This window comes from Neopsephotus bourkii, unplaced genomic scaffold, assembly GCF_033783945.1.
Source record: "Neopsephotus bourkii isolate Nb327-2 ecotype Australia unplaced genomic scaffold, CSIRO-AGI_Nbou_v1 NB_911, whole genome shotgun sequence".
In the NCBI taxonomy this organism is placed as follows: domain Eukaryota; kingdom Metazoa; phylum Chordata; class Aves; order Psittaciformes; family Psittacidae; genus Neopsephotus; species Neopsephotus bourkii.
The window spans coordinates 1,774,164-1,795,658 of NW_026901405.1; the positions used below are offsets into that span (position 1 = coordinate 1,774,164).

General features: G+C 38.2%; 1 protein-coding gene across 3 annotated transcripts in view; it reads left to right on the forward strand.

The window, feature by feature from the left end:
- ROBO2 (roundabout guidance receptor 2) overlaps positions 1 to 21,495 on the forward strand; it is a 1,066,866-nt gene that overhangs the window by 153,924 nt on the left and 891,447 nt on the right. The gene's annotated exons all lie outside the window — the stretch shown is intronic.

Sequence of the window (21,495 nt, forward strand, 5' to 3'; positions counted from 1 at the left end):
GAGAGATGCGGGTTCTTTAATGTTAAAGCCAATGGAAATCTTGCATTTGAGCTTAGTGCAAAGCACTGGATTTAAGTGACTAGCTCTCTTTGGACATTGTATAGATAAGAGATGTCAGTCTCTTCTGCCTAGAAAGTTTCTTCAAAACTTCTATAAAAAGAAATGAAAAATAAACTTTTGAAAGATGTTCTAAGACTAGGGAAAACATTTCAGCAAGAATTCTCCCTATAGTAATGCAGGAGTCTCAGTTGTCAAAGAAATCTTTTTTTTTTTGTTTTTTTTTAAAGGGCTCTTGAAAACAGTAATTAGCATTTTCAAACTCATAGATTTTCATAAAGTAGCTTGCTCTGAGTCCTCCAGTTCTCATTTTTTCCTTGTGGTGTGTCTCTCCTTCTCTTGGACCTCTGTGCATCAATCTTATACTGAGAAAAATGAGAGAATGAGATTAAAGAATAAACACCAAGAAACTGAGTTATAGATTTATAGAATCATAGAATGGGTAAGGTTGGAAAGGACCTTAAGATCATCTAGTTCCATCCCCCTGCCATGCGCAGGGATGCCTCACACTAGACCATGTTGCCCAAGGCTCTGTCCAGCCTGGCCTTGGACAATGCTGGGGATAAGCATTTACCACTTCTCTGGGCAACCTGTTTCAGTGTCCCACCACCCTCACAGTAAAGAACTTCTTTATATCTAACCTGAACTCCCCCTGGTTATGTTTAAACCCATTACCCCTTGTCCTATCACTATAGCCCCTGATAAAGAGTCCCTCTCCAGCATCCTTGTATCCTTCAGATACTGGAAGGCTGCTGTGATGTCTCCACACATCAAGTAATAACATAACCTACACTTTGAAAGGTGGTTAGTCCAAAGATTTTTATATTTTTTTTTTTAAGTTTTATTTCACTGACTCTTCTGCGGAGTATTTTTTTCTCCCTTTATGTTTCTAACATTGTGATACCTCAGGGTGAACTCAATATAATTGTTATATGATTTAATATAATAGAATGAGACATGATGCCACTTGATAAAGTGCCTGAAAATAACAAGGTACAATGCGTTGCAGAAGGCATTTGAAAATTCTGAACACTGCGGGTAGAAAATAGATAATTTGAAATCTGGCACACCCATATCTTCATTTTTACTCTCTAATTATGCTATAAACAAACTTAATTCACTATAGCACTTTGAAGCAGTTGGCAATTATTCTTTTCAGACTAAAGCATTACCTTAGGCAGCAAGAACTTCTTCATACATCAACATATTATTTTGTTAATGTGCCTATTATTGTACCACTTTGATTGACAATGCTAATTATAATTGTTCGTGAACTAAGTGTAATTTTCTGACAGTGACCATTTAATAAAAGAAAACAACCTCACTATAAGAGCTGTAAATGTTTTAAAGTGAGCTGCTCTTCTTTTTCATGAAATCCAAATGTTACTTCTCTGTAACGAAGTCTTCACCTCACTGTACCCTTAACCACCATTCTAGAGGGTGTGGTTATCCCCAAATAATCACAGTGGTGGGGAATTAAAAGCAATCTGTTCAAATCTGTTTAAAACAATACATAAGAAAACATGAAAATTCATAAATAATAAGTCATAGGACACAGCTAAAACTCTTCCTTAGGAATCTGTTAATTTCAAAGTGAAAAAGACCCAGTTGTAGTTTAATTGCAGTAAGTGCAATATATCTGAAAGTTGGGATAAGTCATGCACAACTGGGTCAGTTTTATTCTACTGAATAAAACTATTTACCGTTTCAAAGAAAAGAGAGCAGTTGATAATTCAGCCTACATTGTAGCAAAACTAATGAGCATGTGTGTAAAATCAGTGAAGACCACTAATATTTTATTAAGAGATATCAGCTGTGTGATCAGATTTGTTGCTGCTATTTAGCAAGTTGAATTTGTGCTTAGCCCATTATCGAAAAAGTCATCATTAATGTTTGTATTAATTATTTTACTGTGGCAGATTAAATTATGGCATTTGACCTTTGTGAGGGTAGGAAGGGTCCTCTGGAGTTACATTGTGCTCTTTAAAATCAGAGAGATACTGCCCTAATTAAACTTGCAGGAAGTATCTTTCCAATCTCATTTACCATTATTATTTCAGTGTCCCCCTTAACCCACAGAATAATTAATTAGCATTAGGAGCCATATGCTCTCATTGTTTGCTCAGCTCTCTGAACAATGCAAGTGCTTTTTTGTAGGGCTTAGCACTGTTGTGTGGTACCCAGTTGTCCAGAGAAACTCTGCTGGTCTCTAGAGAGCCATGCCACCCCTCTAGAAGCCTGCAGCTCATACAGGAGATGCAGTGGGGATCCTGCTAGAAGGGTGCAGCTTTCTGCTGGGGATAAATTAGTCCAGGGTAAATATCTGCAATAAGAAATGCAGTTTTAAGCCCTTGTAAGAAAGAAAAGAAGAGGCTAGCAGGGTAGAGGAGGTGTAAATGGAGAAAATAATGTCAGAAAACAGGGCTGAAAGAGTAATGGGATGGAAGGAAATGGTACGAGTGGAGAGAAGGCAAAAAACATGCTGTCCTGCTAAAAAAAATAGCATGGGAGCTGCTGCTTCGTGATCATGTACACTTGCACAGAGCAGTTCAGCTGCTGGAGATCTGAGTACTACCCCAGCAGGGCCCTCCTCTCACCGTTGATTACAGAAGGAAATCGGGCTACGAGGGTCCTAATTTAGACCTCTCATGTAAATGCTGAAAACTGCCAGGGTTTTGGGGTGGAGTCTGGCTCTGTCTGGTTTCACTGCTGCTCTGCACAAAATAGCACCAGCCTGGGTTGCTAAACTGTGATTAGTGTTGCAAGTATAAATAATAATAATAATGATTCCTGCTGTTATTTAAAACATGTTGCAAAATAACCTAGGGCTCTAGATTTTTCTTGAAGGGAAACGTGTCCATTCAAGCACTCCCCTGCACAGGAGTGGAAAATCAAAGATACTTGCTTAAAAATAAATTATGTTTAAAATAAATGTGAGGTACCTCAGCAAATTTTGGAGAACTGCAGCAGCAGTATATTGGGACACTTATGGAATATTTTTAATATTCTTTTATGGAAAAAAATCAGTTTAATAATGAGTATCAGTGGTAAATAAACGTAGTGCAATTAGGTCTTGGTTATATTGTTAACTGCATTTGTTGCTACTGTTCTTTTCAGATTTGATTGTAAGTGGGTACCTCCTGGGATAGATGCCTTGGTATCAGCTAGCGCTAACACTAGAGGAATTCAAGATTTTTAAGTCTAACCTGGGGGAAGCCTTACTTTTGCTTCAGCTTGTTTAAATTCCCTGCTTGTATTTTTGCCTGGGATTCTTGTCACAATCAAGTGCTTAGATCAGCAGCCAGATCTCGCCCTCAGCACCTTCTCCCGTAGCCCCTGCACTGTCACATTTAGTTGCTCTCTGCTGCTGCTGCCTGCGAGCACAGCCCTGGCAGGGTCAACCGGGAGCTCATCCAAGCCTGGTATGGCTCATTGCCCTTGGTACTCTTTGGCTGGAAGGGAAGGGATGGAGGGGGACAGCTGTTAGCTTCCTGGTGTCACAGTATTCCCCTGAACTATCAAAGCTCATAACCCACTTTCTTTTCTTACTTTTTCTGCACAGAAGGTGAGCATTAAGTTGGATAGTTAAGGCCTGACATTCCTGTGGGCTTTTAAGGAATATTAACTTAAACATGCATTTGTTTTCACACATATAGTGAAGTTGAATGTTAGATATACATAAATGCATGATGTTTACCAGTCATCAAATATTTGCATTTTAGAGTATTTGTACTACTTTTACTCTAGAAGAGTTTAGTTCTTCTCCTTACCGCAGAAAAGGGAAGAAAATAATGCTAAAAATTCTAGGTGAAGATATGTAGGATTATTGTGTGTGTGTGGTTTTGCTAATATTCATTAAAAAATAAATCTTTGATAGGTGAGAAAATTTTTAATCTCTAAAAAATTCTCTTAAGTACCCAAGAAGAACATATGCTTTTATATATAATAAATGCATAATGTAGTATTTGATCTGTTATAATTAAATTATGGAAATATCTTTTGAAATTCCTGTACTTGATGTGTTTGACTTTAAAACTTTCTTGATTGGTTAGAACATGTTGACACATGACAACAGTTTATCTGTTCTATCATTTCTCGCTGCTCCATGCTACATGTTACAGTATTTTAGTCATGGACTATTATTTAAAGATCCCCAGGGAGCCGAAAGAGTCCAGGCATTGTGTTGTGATTTCCTTCCGTGTTTTTCTAGAGGCCCATTGACAGTCATGTTCTTTTCCACCCTGTTATTTTGGAGAAGGTGATGGAAAACACTGATTTATTTGCTAGGGGAGATGTATGGAAGCCCACACATGTGCTCAGTAATCCATGCCACAGCTGACTCAGTGATGGGATTACTCTGCCATCCTCATAATTTCCTACTGACTGTAAATTTCTGTCATATCCAATTTTAGACAATAAAATGGTATGATATATATGATTAACATGTGCCAAAGTTAAGCTTGTGGGTTAAATACAGAAGTAGTACCTACAATATGGCTTTAAAGAATTGTACTCTGCTGCTTACCACTGTATGCAGACATGGCTGTTTTAGTCACAGTATGTATAGTCCTGTGTGCGTATGTGTATTGACTGAGCATGTCTTGTCATATTGCAAGCCAAAAAAGAGACAGACAGGCCTTAATAAACTTTTAATTGCAGTTTGCCCTTTCTAGGTGGTTTATTCCAAGACCCCAGCTTTGCCAGCCCGGTTGAATGCTTTTTAATCTAAAGAAGATATTTTTATAGTGCACTTTGATGAGAGATGGATCTAGACCAAGAGGAACTCACTGAAAAAGTAGGACAATTCTGAAACTAATAAATGTGATAAAGCCTTTAAGAACACTTAACACATTAATCAACAATGTCTATGACATTTTAAACTTTTACTTTTTAACTTACTTTACTTTTTAACTTACACTGAAGTTTTTCCTTACTTAGATATTGTCCCATGCTCTTTGCTAGAATAATTCTCATGAAACATAATAAAAAGTAAGATAGTGCTATTTTATAAATAGAGATCTGAGATTACTTTGTTTTCCATAAGAAAAGGTTAATTCATAATTGAAGGGCTGGGGGGTTTGGTTCAGCGTGAAAGGAAAACGTGCTGCTACGTACCATCACAGTCTTCCCCAGCTAAATCTTAACCCACTATTTATGTAAAGGAAGGCTGGATGACATTTTGAAAAATCTGGGCCTTTCTGCTTTATGGGTTGGGATGGACCATAAGGTGTTAAATCCAAAGGGGACCATTTGACCAGGCAGGGGCAAGCACAGCTCTGATGTCCATGGGAAGAAGAGCTGCTTCTTCCCCGCAGCACAGGGGCAAGCAGTGCTCACATCCCCTTGATGCTTCTTGTTGCTCCTTCTTGCAGTTCTTGAGGGTTTGTGGAGAGAAGGCCTTGATGCTGCGCAGCTAACTCAAGTAGCTGCCTTGTGAATGTTCTTGTGAGAGGATATAGAGGCAGAAAACAAGGCTTTGCTTTTACTTTGCACTCCTGGTGTGTCAGTAGCCATGGCAGATTTTTTTCTGGTAAACCTAACTACTTCTGTGCTGTTGTTTTAAATTTTTGAATTTGCACAAAATCAGGCCCTAATGTGGAAAAAATAATAAATTATTGCTAAAAAATCAAATTTTTCTTGGAAGCAGTTGAACCAAGCACCAGTTACATCCTTTCTTATGTCACTGGGTATTTAAAAAAGCATCTACTTACAGATAACCACTACTGCTGTGAGGGCTGATTTTAAAAGTCCCTTCTTGCCTTAAAATCTATTCATTGGAATAATCAGCATATGGACCCTTATAAGCCTGTAGGATTGCTGCAGCAATTTGCATATTTAAAATATGTTAACATACTGTAGAGCAAAGATACTAATGACTTGGATTAACCATTTTAAAAGGTTTTGTATTGTTTGAACACTGCAAGCTTCTCTTAAGTATTCTTGAAATTAGGGCACTCTGCTGTGTAGGATAAGGTAGCATCATTATATCTCAAGCTCTGGGCTGAACTAAAGCACATATCCTAAAACAGGTCACCTCCAACAGTGAATATAAACTAACTCTTTAATTGTTCATTATAGAGCTGGCAGTCTGATTTGCGTTTATCATGTACTTGTTAATCTGTGTCCTTAAATGAAAAGCCATGTATGGCTTTGAGTAAAATGTGTTACAGATAATGAGGATTGATTTCTAAAAGTCCTCCTCTAAATCATGGGTTCTGCTACAAACTGCCCAAGTCTTAATTGCAGTTTGCCTCTCAGCTGCTTGTTTGTAAACTGCCCATTTTTTTATATGGTGTGAGAACAAAACTTCAAGGGATTAGAAATTGTGCAGGTACTTTGGTATTAAAAGCTATGTATGTAGATGGATTAACATATGGAGTAAAATGACATCTGCTATGACAGTGATAGGAGTTAAGAGCCAAAATCTGACAGGGTTTTTGTGCTTATTAAAGTATTTCTTCCATTATCTTAATGCAAGCCTACAGGAAACATCTGCTTACAGTTTGTGGGGTTTTCAGTCTACATAACTCTCTTCTCTGAAGCAGCTGCACGGTAGTGTTATTTTATTTACATATAGGTTATCCAAACTTTGCTCCTGGAAGTCTTGCAGGTACAGCATAAGAGATTGTTCATTATTATCTCAGTCTGGTATGCAGTCTGGTCTACAATATGATGTGTAGGTTTGTTGGGCTTTTTTTCCACAGAAAGTGAAATCATCATTTTAAAAACACAATCATGTCATTTTATGGTGCTGCCCGTAATTTGATCTATAGTAATAATCTTTTGTAAAGGATTATTGCTAATGTTGACAAATTAACAGAATGCCACGTTGTAACTATAAATTCTGGGTGGCACAGATATTGGTTGAGGTTTCTGCTAATTTCACTTGTGCTTACTTTGGAAAAGAGGAACCTAGCGATTTACTTAGAATTGCCTACTTGTTGCCTTATACTTGATCAGAGAAATCCTCATCCTTGCAGATAATAGAAGTTTTAAGTGTCTTTTTATGTATCATGAGGAACACAGTAACAGAGCTAAAATATTATCTACAGTATGTAGGTCTCATAGTCCAGGTAGACACACAAGAGATGCCTCCCATGGACATATCTGAAACTGTGCCAAACCATGGGTCTGACTACTGCTGCAAGGCAACTCATTTAATCTCCTCAGTCTGACATCTGCATTTGACTTCCATGTACAAACCTGAGTTAGAAGTTGTTCCCTGCTCCCCTGCCCAACAAACAGCTACCGTGGCAGTAGGAGTTCTCTCACCACATCTGAATTTAAGATTCTGTGAGAACTGTGAGACCAGTGAGGAAGCTTAATATGATGTTAAAAACATGGCATTAAGAAATGCTGTGAAGCTGTGATCTGCTCATGAATAGTCCATGGACCGGATAAAGCCCCATTATCCATTGCAGTTCATTTTCTGAACTCTATTAATCATAAACTTAATTTTGGATTATAATTTAACGATCTGATTTGCTCTAGATTATTAGGGTTTGAAGGTCAAGCCAGATGTCATTTGCAAGTAGTTTTTCCTTGATTTGCAGTTGGATTTCTAAATTGACCTGCAACCTTGCTGACATATAATGTTAATGAACTACACACGGCTTGCATATAGAGAGATGTAAATATAGTTTTTTACAGTTTTGCTAAAATCAGTATTTTATCTTTAATTCTTTTTGACATTTAGCTTTGATGAGTCTTACATGCACATACCTGTGGGGGAAATTAGATCTCTTCATTTATAAATATCTCTAATCATGAAAACAACTCCTATTTGAGAAACTAATAAAATAGCAGGAATAACTAAGCAACTGAACCAATGCAGTACAGAGAAATGTGTTACCTGTGTTTTCTTAGTCCTTTACCAAATGCTTGAGTTAGGTAGCTTTGTTCTTTCTCACTTAATGTAGTTATAGTGGAGAAAGATATTTTAGTGAAGAAACCCAGTGCAAGATTAAAAATATTTAAGTGCTCTACCTACTTACAGAAGCACATTTAATGAAGAATTGCTTTAATAAAGAAATAAAATTCAGTGTCACTTATGGATAACACAGGATCAGTTATGAAATCATCCAGGCATTCAGTGAGCTGCAAAAGGAGCAGAGGTTATCTAGGAAAGCCATTATAGTTCAAACCTGTTGCATGTAATTGCAATGTATATATGAATTCTCCAAGTCTTTACATATATAAGGAACTATTGGCAAAGTTACTGATTGTTTCCTACAGTTCCTAAACTCTGTTTTTCTACTTTTTTTCAATTACTTAAAGTTACAGAAGATGTGTTGAAAAACCCCACACCCTCTGCCAGCTGCACAAAGAGGTCAGAAATAGTATATAATTATTGCCAAGCTAATTGCTGGGTGCTAACGTACATAGAGACACAGCATTCAGCTCGGACATTGTCACAGTAGTGGACAATTAGGGCAAATTCAGTGACAGATAAAATGCAGATAGAATTTTTAAGCGTAGTACTTCACTGGCTTTTAATTTCTTAATAATCTTAGGAAAATTGTCACTTCTATCTATAGCCATACAGATGTATTCTAAAAGGATGGCTAAGTCAAAATAACAGTTGCAAACTCCTTTTGAGAGACTACGCTTAAATTCAAAACTAGTTATTGTAAAATTAGGGATTGTATTTTCCTTCCAGTACTTGTGAAGGCATAAAATGAAAACTAGCTCCAATGTGCTCAATGGCTCAGTGTTCAGCTAGAGAACAGGGATGAGTGGTGTCTCTCAGGGATGAGTGCTGGGACCAGTCTTGTTCAACATCTTTGTCGCTGACATGGACAGTGGGATTGAGTGCGCCCTCAGAAAGTTTGCCAAGGACGCCAAGCTGTGTGGTTCGGTTGGTACGCTGGAGGGAAGGAATGCCATCCAGAGGGACCTTGACACGCTTGTGAGGTGGGCTGATGCCAGCCTTATAAAGTTTAACCATGCCAAGTGCAAGGTCCTACACCTGGATTGGAGCAATCCCAGACACAGCTACAGGCTGGGCAGAGAAGAGATTCAGAGCAGCCCTGCAGAGAAGGACTTGGGGGTGCTGGTCGATGAGAAAATGAGCATGCACTGGCAGTGTGTGCTCACAGCTCAGAAAGCCAACCTTATCCTGGCTGCATCAAGAGGAACGGGACCAGGAGGTCGAAGGAAGTGATCCTGCCCCTCTACTCTGCTCTCGTGAGACCTCACTTGGGGTATTGTGTGCAGTTCTGGTGTCCTCAACATAAAAAGGACATGGAACTGTTGGAACAAGTCCAGAGGAGGCCAAGAGGATGATCAGGGGACTGGAGCACCTCCCGTATGAAGACAGACTGAGAAAATTGGGGCTGTTGAGACTGGAGAAGAGGAGGCTGCGTGGAGACCTCATAGCAGCCTTCCAGTATCTGAAGGGGGCCTATAAGGATGCTGGGGATGGACTCTTCGTTAGGGACTGTAGTGATAGGACAAGGGGTAACGGGTTAAAACCTGAACAGAGGAAGTTTAGATTGGATACAAAGAAGAATTTTTTTACTGTGAGGGTGGTGAGGCACTGGAATGGGTTACTAAAGGAAGTTGTGAATGCTCCATCCCTGGGGGTGTTCAAGGCCAGGTTGGACAGAGCCTTGGGTGACATTGTTTAATGTGAGGCACCCCTACCCATGGCATAGGGGTTGGACCTAGATGATCTTAAGGTCCTTTCTAACTCTAACTATGCTATGATTCTAACAAATGCACAATCCTATAATGTATATGTAAAATTTTTAGTTTATTCCCCATTGAATTTTATTAAATTAACCCATTTTCATTTTCTCATAAGTATTTTTAGGCAAAGACAATAGATTTCTCCTATCATTTGGATTTTTTTTTTTTTTTTTTTTTGAAACAAAACGAGGATCTTAGAAAGCAGAAGTCTGGTTTGGAGAATGTGTTCTGCTATTTAGTTCCTGACTTCAAACTATCTTCCTGAAATTTTGGTAAAATATGGGTTCCTTTAATAAGAATTATGTATTTTTATTTTTTAGGGCAAGAAGATTAATTTCAGATTTTTTTTTAAATGTTCAAATATCTTAAAAGATGTAGGAGGATATCTGAGAAGATAACATAATTAGAAGAAATCTATAGCAACCGTCTGTGCACTTCATGAAGCTGAAGGATATGATGTCTCCTCTCAAGCTTTAAAAACTTACTGTAGCAACACAGCAGTGGTATGAAACACCATTCGTTTGACTGAATGTTGTTGAAGAAATGTCAGGATGATGGCAAATCATTCTCTTTGCATATTAAAAATACGGGTTTCTGATGGTCTCGTGTTCCAGAAGAGCAAGAATGTGGAGTCACAGGTTCAGGATTTTGATGCAGAAGGAGCACTGGTCAGTTATACCTAATTTTAAAAGACATTACTGCTCTATAATATACAAGTATATTCCATTTGAGGATTAATTATGCATATGGACGTTTACTTAGTGTTTTAAAAGTCAAAGAACTCATAGGCAGCTATAGGTTATTCAAGAACTGTTTCGACTGCATGTGTATATTAAGGAGTAAGAAACCATTTTCATTTCTGGAGAAAAACAGCAAAGTCAGATAAATAAAAGTTGAGGCTATATTTAAAAGCTGAAGATAGGTAAGAATGGAATTTAGTTCCTCAGGACACATCTGTATGCGCACTTAAGCACAAGAACCTTACTGGAACTTATTTATGGAGCCCTTTGATGGCATATACAGACACCAGTCCCTTCCAACACTTGATTTTCCCTTACTTTACAAATCAGAGACAATGCCTGTTACAAACTTCTTGTTTTTCAAAGTTTATGATTTATTTTTCACTCAGTATCATGGAAGTGATTTATTGCTTGTTTCACAGAGGGAATCAGACTTCAGTTGCTAAAGGCAGATCTGAGGAAAGCTGGGAGCAAGCATCTGACAATTGATTTCAGGGCTATAGTAAGCTTTATGGGGCCATATCTGATAAAGCTAACTCTACTTGAACAAGGAAAGCTTTTTTAAAATAGGAGCTCAGATGGATGGACTTTGAATTGTTCAATTAGTAGTGAAAATGACACTGAATTTTAAGCTGAAGGTTGTGAGATTGATCTAAATTTCATGGAAGTCAGTGAGCATATGCCACTTGCTTTCATAGATTTCATGCGGCTTTCAAGGCTGTCAGCCAGGACAATGATTTGGGGCTTCTGTCAGAGTGGGAAGGAGAGATTGGAAAAGCAGAATAAATAGGTGAAATTTACCTAGCTTCTCCGAGAAGGAGCAGGACCTGCCTCTGCCTAAATCCGAGATTGGATCACCTGTGTGACTGTTCCCATTAAATACTCACACAGGTATGATCTGACGATTTTGACCGACTGGAAACTTTAGAAGAATTTCAGCTCAGCATTTCTGATTTTGCACTGCTGCTTATAACACAATGTAATAGGGAGAGGTGTGTTGGCATAACATTATAAGGTCTGGTGCCACCCTGGAGAATCCTTTGCATCCTGTTGCACAAAGGAGAGTTAGTACAGAAGTCAACATTCAGCTAGCAGTGTAAAATCACTTGGACTCGCTTTGATTCCTGTACAGTGAAAAGTCTGCATGTGTCAGCATCTATGCATTTGTGTAGGTTTTGGTTGGCAGCTGTCAGGATGGAAGGCGCAGGCTTTGGGTCATAACCTTGGTATTTTAACTCTGAGAGGCCTCTGCTACTCAGAAATAGGTCTGTAGTGAAAGCTCACTTCTTGGGTAAAGAATGATACTTCTAGTCACTTGTGCTGCATGTGTCAGAGCACTGCATCCCTCACCTTGAGGTAGTTTCTTACTGTTAGGTATATCTGTAGTGCATTGTTTGAAGCCAGAGTGACTACCTCTGCATAAGGCAGAATTTTCCATGCTGAAGGAAAGAGCAGAATTATTAGCTGTGAAACATACAGGCTATGACCTTATTAAAATGCGTGTACCAGGAAAAGGCACTGAAATACACTGCAGTATTCACATAAGTGTGTTATCAAAATACTTGCATGTATGCAAATGCCCAGTTGTTCTGTTCAACCTGTGAGCAGGGCATGTTCAGCACAGGTATGACACACTGCTGTATGCGTGCAAACACATGCATACTCGTATGAACACCTGTGCCTTGGAGAGCAACTTGTTCTGCTTCCTTGGGTGGTGGTCTGCTGCTGTGCTGGCTTGTCTTATGAAGCTGCTATCCATTACAGTGCCGTGATAAATTATAGCCTTCGCTGATTATCCACTGTCATCTGGCCCCTGGTCACCAGAGTGAAACCAATGAAAGATCGCATTACTTCCTACTGTGTTGCTATAGCACATCCTTACAACGCTGTAGGCAAAAACCTTATAATAAAGAGTTTTATTCAGTCATGCTTATAATGCCACCTCTGATGACCCTGCAAGACGTCCAGGTAGAGAGGAATAACCCAACTTTAATTTTGCTGCATGTATTCGATCCTCTAACGACAATAACAACATTTTGCCTATTTGTTTGCTGGTTTGTACAACTTGTCTGAAAGCCACTTTCAGTCAAATGTTTATGTAGTTGTTTAGTAATCCTAATTGTTTAAAGGGAATTATTCTTACATGCTGAATAAGAGGGGAAGGCAGTTAACTATAATGGTAAAAGCCATCATAGGAAGAGATTATGCTATTGTTACCAAACTGTGCTTGAAGTGTGGCCTCGGTCCATTGTGGAATGCTCTGACAATGCAGTGGAGAGATAAGGTTGGGGATAAGCTTTTCTCAGAAGGACTTACACATAAATTTCTCTTAATTTATGAATAATAAGTTAAATTTTCTAACATAAGACAGAGCAAACTGAGGCTAGGATTATAGCCTTGCTAAGTTCTTTTGCCCTGTGAATGAGCAGCTTTAATAAAGATTTCTGTAGGTCATTTATACTTATGCAACATCATTGTGTATACTCTCTGGCCTTGGTTGTAGTTCAGTGGGGTTGGCCTTGGGATTGCTATGTAAGTGCCAAACAGCACCTGATGTGTGAGCTACATTCGAATGTTGTCCAGTTTCTTTTGTTAGCGTGGGCTCTGCAGTGCTAGTAGAAGAGAAACCTCAACCACCCCCAAAACAAACCCCAGAACAAAAAAAGCCCATGTTGTTTGAATGAATTCAGGATTGCCAGTGATGGCTGTGGAAGATGAGGTGTCTTGTTGTAGCTGTGCCTCAATTTCATGTATGAACATTTGATCCAGTTCTGCTGCCTGATACGGAAGTTCCCTGCCTGGCAGGCTGTCTTGCAACAAAAGCAAGACCTAAATGTATATAGGTACTTTGGATTGCCACAGTTTGGGTTTGTCTCCCATTGTAATATAGTTGGGCAGACGTAGCCTGTGATTACTGAAGTGTGAATATATTACAACACCAGAACATTGGTAAAAAGGGACTTTGAATTTACTTGACAGAACAGGTACAGTTTTATTTCTCAGTATCTGTAACCAAAGTGGAAAAAGAACTTGAAGATACCCTTAATCAGCAATTGGTTTTGCACTGATGTAAACAAAAGTATCTTGAGCACATGAATTCCAATTAAACCCAAATGCATTTTAAGTGCAACAGCAGATATTTGCTTAGCAGGAGTCTATGTAGTGTTTATCTCAGTATTTTGGACAAATGCTGATTATGCGATACTTGCTGTCTCTGAAAGACACTCATAAATCCTTAGGAGTTAGAGAAATCTCCCATTTTGACTTTATGCTCAGAAAATATAACAAAGGATGGAAGCAGGTGTGTGTCATAGTTGCTGTTGTCTGTCACATAGATGTTTGTTCTGAACTTGAATATGGTGAGCAGATAACTCAGCCAAGCCAACCAAACCCACTTCCTTCTTTTGCTGATGAATTGCAAACCTGGGGCACTCAGAAGAATTTCTCCAGTATTTAAAGCTGCAGGTGCATGAGCAATGTGGCATTTCAGCACAGCTTTCGTACTGACACGTTACACCCTTGTCTGGTAATTGTTGGTACTTTTGATTTGTATCTGAAATCCCAGCTGACAAATGAGATGCTTCACTTGAGCACCTCAGAAGTCGAAGGCAGAAGTGTGGAGTCACCTCTACATCTTTTGTCTTGAACGTGTCCTCAGGGAAACTTCAATACTGCATAAAAGGAAAAACAAGCTAATATCTTTAATAACTGCAATTAGTCAGGGTTTCATTGTTTCAAGTCACCTGAAAAGTGACACCATCAGCAGCACTGAAGGCTCCCAAACACAAAGCCTACTGGATCAATATCAGAGGAAGCAGATGTATCCCTTGTCACAAGCAGTATTTCCTGAATGATCTCTGCTACATCTTGGTGGTCCTTCTTTTCCAATTTGGAATTTCAGATTCCGCTGAATTCCATTTTCCAATAAAACTTGTCTTTTCCCAGCATCTTTATTTTATGAAGATATCAAATATTCTATGATTTAGCTTGTCTTTTATGTGTGCTTAATTTCTGGAGATCACATCTGGAGATACTTGATTGACTGATGTTAGTCAATTCCTCCTAATGGGACTGTTGGACATTGCAGTGACAAAGCGCTTCAAAAATTAATTGGAAGCAGAAGGAAAGGACCGGCTAATATTTTGTGCCTTCAAAGTTGTGCATAGCAAAATTTAAACTGAATAGGTCTAGAAGAATGCCAAAGGTGGCAAAACACTGGGGAAAACGTAATATGCTTTGAGGTTCTTGTATTTAGAGGTCTATTTTAAAATTAAATGTGAGGGCAATTTATTTTTCCCTCTGACCGATAACCAGAATTTGTTTGTTGACAAATCAAATCCTGTAAGTCATGGTAAGCAGTTATGATTTCTTTATGAACAAAATGGTACTTTTTAGCTTTCCTATCTCCTCTTCATAGATGTTAGAACCAAACCCACAGGGAGTGTTAAAAAAAGGTTACTTTAGGATGGTAGCTCAAGTATTTTCAAAGTATAACTGTTGTTCTACTTAGACTTAGTGAAAACAAATCCTAGTATCATCTATAGCTGCAAGTTGCTTTGTCCTCAATTATTGTGTTATGTTTTTTCCTCTCTTGTTGGGTAGGTAGTGTGTGCTAATTTTTGTTCCAGATAATTTCATAGTTGTGTTTTGGATAAATGTTCTATTTTTGGATTGAAAATAGAACAAAATAGGATACAATAAAATAAAAAATATATTGGGATTTTTCTATACAAAAAAATAAATAAATCAGAATTATTTGCCGTCTTATTTTTTTCTTTCTTCCTTGTCAAAATCACAGCAATGTATTTTCACTGTGTAGTACAGAACATCAGTGGCTTTACCTCCTCTTGTGAGTTACGACTTTGTATAGTATTTTTTCGTACCAGAGCAGCTTCTTGGGAAACAACGCATCTATGTTGTTTAACAGTTTGCGTTGTTGTTAAATACATAATATTTATTACCCATTTTAGAATATAATTATTTATTTATTATTTCATTTATTACTGTTTAATTGTGTATGTAGTCTATGTTACATAGAGATAGTTTGTTGCATATAGACATCAATAAAATTATTACATCCAGTTCAGAAATTGCATTTCAAAGTAACTATAGTATATTATCAGTGCGGAACTAATTTAGAAACTTTGCTTAATGTAGGGGATGAGATTATTCAAGTTAATTGTTTTATTAAAAATATTGACAAAAAAAAAAGAAGTTGGTTTTCTCATTCTTTACCACACATTTTGCCTACAAAGCCCATTAAGCAAATGTATACTTTTTGAACCGAAAGAACAGATTATTAAAGACTAGAGTAATTGGTAAATTCAAAGTGAGTTATTATTGTTCTTACTATACTGAATTGTAATCATAGATAAATTCTGATTCATAAGTACAAAATAATATGAAATCACTTTTGTGCTGGAGCACCTCCCATATGAAGATAGGCTGAGAAAACTGGGGATGTTTGGCCTGGAGAAGAGAAGGCTACATGGAGACCTCATAGGAGCCTTCCAGTATCTGAAAGGGGCCTACAAAGATGCTGGGGGAGGGGCTCTTCACTGGGGACTGTGGTGACAGGAGAAAGGGTGATGGGTTTAAATCAGGGGAAGTTCAGGTTAGATATAAGGAAGAAGTTCTTTACTGCAAGGGTGGTGAGGCGCTGGCACAGTGTGCCCAGAGAAGTGGTAAATGTGCTCCATCCCTGGCAGTATTCAAAGGCCAGGTTGCCTTAGGTGCAGTGGTTGAGCCTTAGGTGATGTGGTTCAGTGTGAGGTGTCCTTGCCCATGGCAGAGGGGTTGGAACTGGATGATCTTAAGGTCCATTCCAACTCTAACCATTCTGTGATTCTATGAAAAAAACCCTTCAGTGTAGAAAGTTGAGCCTTGCACTTAACTGTCCTTCTGTTATGAATGTGTTTCTTCTATTGCACTAAAACTGGTAAATTGCTGTACATCAAGCTTTCTTGTTGCCTTAAGCAAAAAAAAAAAAAAAAAAAAAGAAAACAAATCTACCAATTAGCTATGGTAAGAAGTGAGACTCTTTTGTGGGTCTGTATCACCAGTGAAAGCCAAAGTAAATGTAGTAACTGGGGACTGGCACACATTGATTCTCAGAGCTTCATTAATTTGGTTGTATTCATGATTTTGGTTTTTCAGAATACCTGCAATGGAAGTGCAGGTTGTACATTGGGCAAGTACTGGTTTCTTAATCCTTGGAAATCACATAGAATGGAAGGAATTTAAAATAGTTTTTTTTTGATCTAAAATGCTGTGCATATATTTGGCAACGTACTGTATTGCGAGTATCCAAAAATGTTCCCATTGGTGTCTGCGACTAACAGAAATCCCCAGGAGGTTTCCACAGATATTGAGAATGCCCTAAGCTGAAAGTATTTAAAATCAAAATGATTTTCATGCCTAAAAAGAACTGAATTAATTATGGCTTACGGCAACCTGGGCCTCTGTATATGGTGAGGTAGACAGTGGAAAAATATTCTTCATGCCTGCAGTGCAGGATGCAATACTTATAGTGTTTAGTGTCGATTATATTCCTTTTGCAAAGTTCATTTAGTCATGGGCATTTTCATACTGCCAAATGCTGGGTATATGGGATCTTTGTGAGAATTGGAAAGAGGTGGGACTAAATGATATTTGTGTAACTTCTTGGGGGAGTTGGTGGGGATTTCGGCTTCTGTTTCCATTCCTCCTTATCTCAATCATTACTCTCTAAGCAGTCATTTCAGTCTTCTTCTGCAATAACTTTAATTTTATGTTGATTGTCCAGTGTTCAGAAGTGGGAAGAGCAAAAGGTGCAGTTCTTCCTGAGCTGCTCCAAATGTTAAGACAATGCAGCAATTAAGTGCCAGGAAATACAAGCATGAAGAATGCTTTTGCTACCAAACGCTACTGAATGATCAAAGCCTTATTTCTTGTGGATACTGAAAGATCTTGTGAAAGTCTGTAACCTTCACCATAGTGAAATGGGATTTGGATAGCAAATACAAAGGGCTAGAGACCATGACACCAAATAGGCAGTCTAGGCTTCTCTCTGTTCCTCCTATAGTCTGCAAGCAGCAGACCTCTCCGAGATATCACCCTTAAAAGAGCGTGTTGCTCAGGGGCTGTGATATTTAAGCTTCCATGAAGTTACTGTTGCTGCTTATTCAAGCTTGAGGGTTTTAACCAAGTACTTACACCAGTAGTCCTTTGTGCCTGATACCAATTAGTAAAAAGAAGGAAAATACGGAAGGTTGACCAAATAACTGGATACAACACCTGCAGATTAAACTTACTTGGATATTTAATATCTCACTGGTGGTTTGTTATTTAGGTTGCTGATGTATGCTTCCACTGAGTAAACACCTTAAAATTCTGTTAATTAAAAAGAACCTCTGTATCCATTAATGCTGCAGGCATTTATAAACGTAGTGCCAGCTTAATGGTAGCTGCTGCCCTTTGGCTTCATGACCAGAATGAGGGAACAAATATGCAACTGGTAATTAATTTTGAATACTGCAGGCTTTTCATCTGACTTCATCTCATAAACACTAAATTTGAACTGGCTATATTTAAGGTGAAAGCAGCAAGGGCAGTTGTGAGTATGGAACATCTTTGGTCTGAGAAAAGACTAGGGTAGGACTTTTCTTACTAGAATTAAGTGGTATAAAGGCAGAGTATATTTGAATACCATGACATGAGGAAAGGTGATGGAAACCCAAAATTATATCAATAAAATTATCAAGTGTACTTTTCAAAGAAACAAGATGAATTATGATTTTCAGGCTTCAAGTAATTAAATCTGTGGAACTTATTGCCAGGGACTATGGGAGTGGAGAAGAGCATAAATGAATCTAGACAGGAGCTAGACAAAGTCAAGAAGTATCAGTCTGTTACTGTTTACTTGATAGCTGTGGTACAGTCTCTAGTTAAGTCTTAAAGCCTTTCACAAGCAGAGGCTGGCAGGCAGGGCAAATTGTAAGCTCTGCTAGAGCTTATTGTACTTTTCCCATAAGCATCTGAAATTGAACACTACTGAAGGTGTGAAGATAGGAAAGAAGGGCATTTGGTCTGTCTTAATGTGAGTTCTTCTCTGCTTAGAAACTATTAAATAGTCTCATACTCATGACTGGTGTAAGCTGTCATAAAGGATGTTGAAGGGTGTAAGAGATCGTGGCAAAGACGGGTTGGATGTCAGGGACATTTAGGTGTAATGGGATCGGTTTGCCTCATGTAGCTCTCATAGGAGTTTTACTTGTAATAATAACAGACATAAAGGTAGAATAAGCTGGTTACTTTTCTCTCTCTTTCTAGTATTGCAAATTCAAAGCATGAAATAGAATTACAAATTAGTAGTTTTACAACTCTCAAAACCAATGTTGACTTAAAAATCGTGATACTTGAAGGAAAAATAAATGTTGGGTTTCTGTTATTTGTCTTTCTGATGTTTCCGCCTATAAAGTTTGTATAATCTTTCTTGAAACTGTCTTTTCTCTGGAGGCATTTCAACTCTGGAAAATTGAAATTCTTATGAACCTAGAAACAAGGACATTAAAAAACACGACTAAATTTCATGGGAAGTGGTAACACTTTTCTATGTTTCCCTGAAGGTCTTCCAGCTCACTCTTAATATATACAAAGTGGATTTAATAACCTACCTTTTGCAAAATAACCCAGAAAACCATAGTAGAGTGGAAGTCTGAGTTCTTTAGGCATTAGACTGAATCAAACATACCCATGACTAGCTGCAGTGATGATTTCCCTTTAGCTTTTGTATTTTTTTGTATCCTTTTGTATTTTGTATCCTTCCCTTCTGCCACATTACTTGAGCTGCTACTCAAGTGGTACCTAATCCTGCTAAGACTGCTGGAGGCACGTGTCATAGCTGGCAAAAAGCTGACAGCAAATCATAATACCTTCTAGTAGCCGCTGCTTTCATTAATGCTGAAAATACAAGGTGTCCAAGCTGGAGAAGTTTAATTCTTCTGCATTACAGGAACCAAGGAGGTATTTTGAGGATGCCAGCCAGCAGTGGAAACAGGTTTCCCCAAAGCAGCTGGCTTCTATGTGGGTAGGGATAGAAACGGGGTGGCAAGTTTGAAGGGGATTATAAAATCTGAAAGCAAGACAGAGACTGAAGAAAGGATGTGAGAGGCAAAAGTGACATGAGGCTGCAGAGATGGCCAACAGAATGATCCCATCAGAATTCCTAAGACATGACTAGGATTGTCACATGTTTTAGACATTGGAGGTGTTTGATTCAAACTCTTAAGCTGTTAAATTTGACTAGTGGTACCCAAAAGAGGTGGTGGTGGTTGTTTTAATTTTATGGTTATTTTATTACCTGGACATAAAAAATTTTGAAACCTGTCAATATGAGCTTGTAATTTTTTTTTTATGCTTTGACATGGCAGAATCGTGCTAGTTTCAGAAGAGTGTTACAGAGGCAATCAAGAATGAACAGAAGTGTCTGCCTCATTTCGGTAACTGTTGGAAGATAAATGGAAGAAATGGCATTTTAAATATTAGCAATGAGAGTGGCGATTAAGAATGGTTTGATAGAGAAATTTAACATAAGAAGCCACAGCTTAGTGACTCTACATGATAGATGCTGAACTAATTTTTGGCAACTAAGCCATAAACATCAGCCTTGATATATCAGACCTAGCATCTGGTAAGATGTCTTATAACTTTTAAAAATTAATGCACAGAGGGATGAAAAACTACTGTATATCAGCATGCTTTTTATCCCTGTTTAAATGCAAATGTTCTAACCAGCCCATAAATATATTTTAGAACTTAAAAAGAAAATAAAAGACCTTTCATGGTTGATGTGGTGGAGTTCCAATATATCCTTGTTTGCGATGTTACATGCTGTTTGTTTAAAAAAATGCCTGTATGTAGATGTTCATGATTGTCTCCACCAGTCAAAATATCATTCTTTACTCAGACGAATAAGCAAGGCTTCAGGGTTATTAATATCCTCTTTTTAATGTTGCACTGAAAAGGGCATCATATCCATGGTTGAAAACGTGATAACTTCAGGGAATTTGTGACCATTGTTGCTTTGTCATTCCAAAGACATTGATTTTTTTATTTATATAAATCTACAGCTCAAGGTTTTTGGCTCATTGATTTGAACGCTGAATGCTTATGTGAAAACAACTAAATGCCAAACTGTAGATGAATTCAGGCTACTGGGCATACTTAAATAAGCACTGGGCATGACAAGACTGTTTGAGCAGACTGAATGTCATGAATCTTTCTGTGAACAGAAGTCTTTGTGAAAATCTAAGATTTGGCACAGAAACTCTTGTGTTTACTGCCAGCTTCGGCATTCTTAGACAGACATCTGGAGATGTAGGTAGCTATATTATTTCTGTAACAATTAAATGAAAAATCGTGACTGCAATCTGTTATTTTGAAAATATCTGTACTTCTGAATGCCCCCTTTTATCTTTCCCCCTTCTCTCTCTCTCTCCGCCCTCTACCCCCACCCCCTGGATTTAGGAGATCCTGAGGATAGACAGTGTGAAAATATAAAATGCAGAGCTGCTCTGAGCAGTGGAAAGATTACTGCTTCTGCTAAGGATTTGTTCTTCCTGCTTGCTACTTTAAGATAAAAAAAAAAAAAAAAAAGAAAAGAAAAAGCAAGCATGCAGGATTTTTGCCATGCAATAAGTACTTGGGAAATGCTGGGAGTAATTAGTGTGTTGAAGCTTGCATTTTAGTATAAAGTATGAACTAAAGCCTTAATAAAATGCAGTCAAAAGTCCTGAGCAGTTGCACACGTAAAGCAGGAAATCTCCTCCACACAATAGAGATTAAATGCTCCCTGTGCATGCTGTATTCTGCTCAGCCCTCTGCGTTCGGAGCTGGGACTGTGGCAGTCGTTATCTCTAGCAGGTTCCTTGGTGATTTTCAAGCCCTGCACTACCTACCCAAGTGGCAGTGACACCAGCTTTCGCTGAAGCCTTATTACTCTTAAAAGAGCAATTTGGTTGGTTGCACA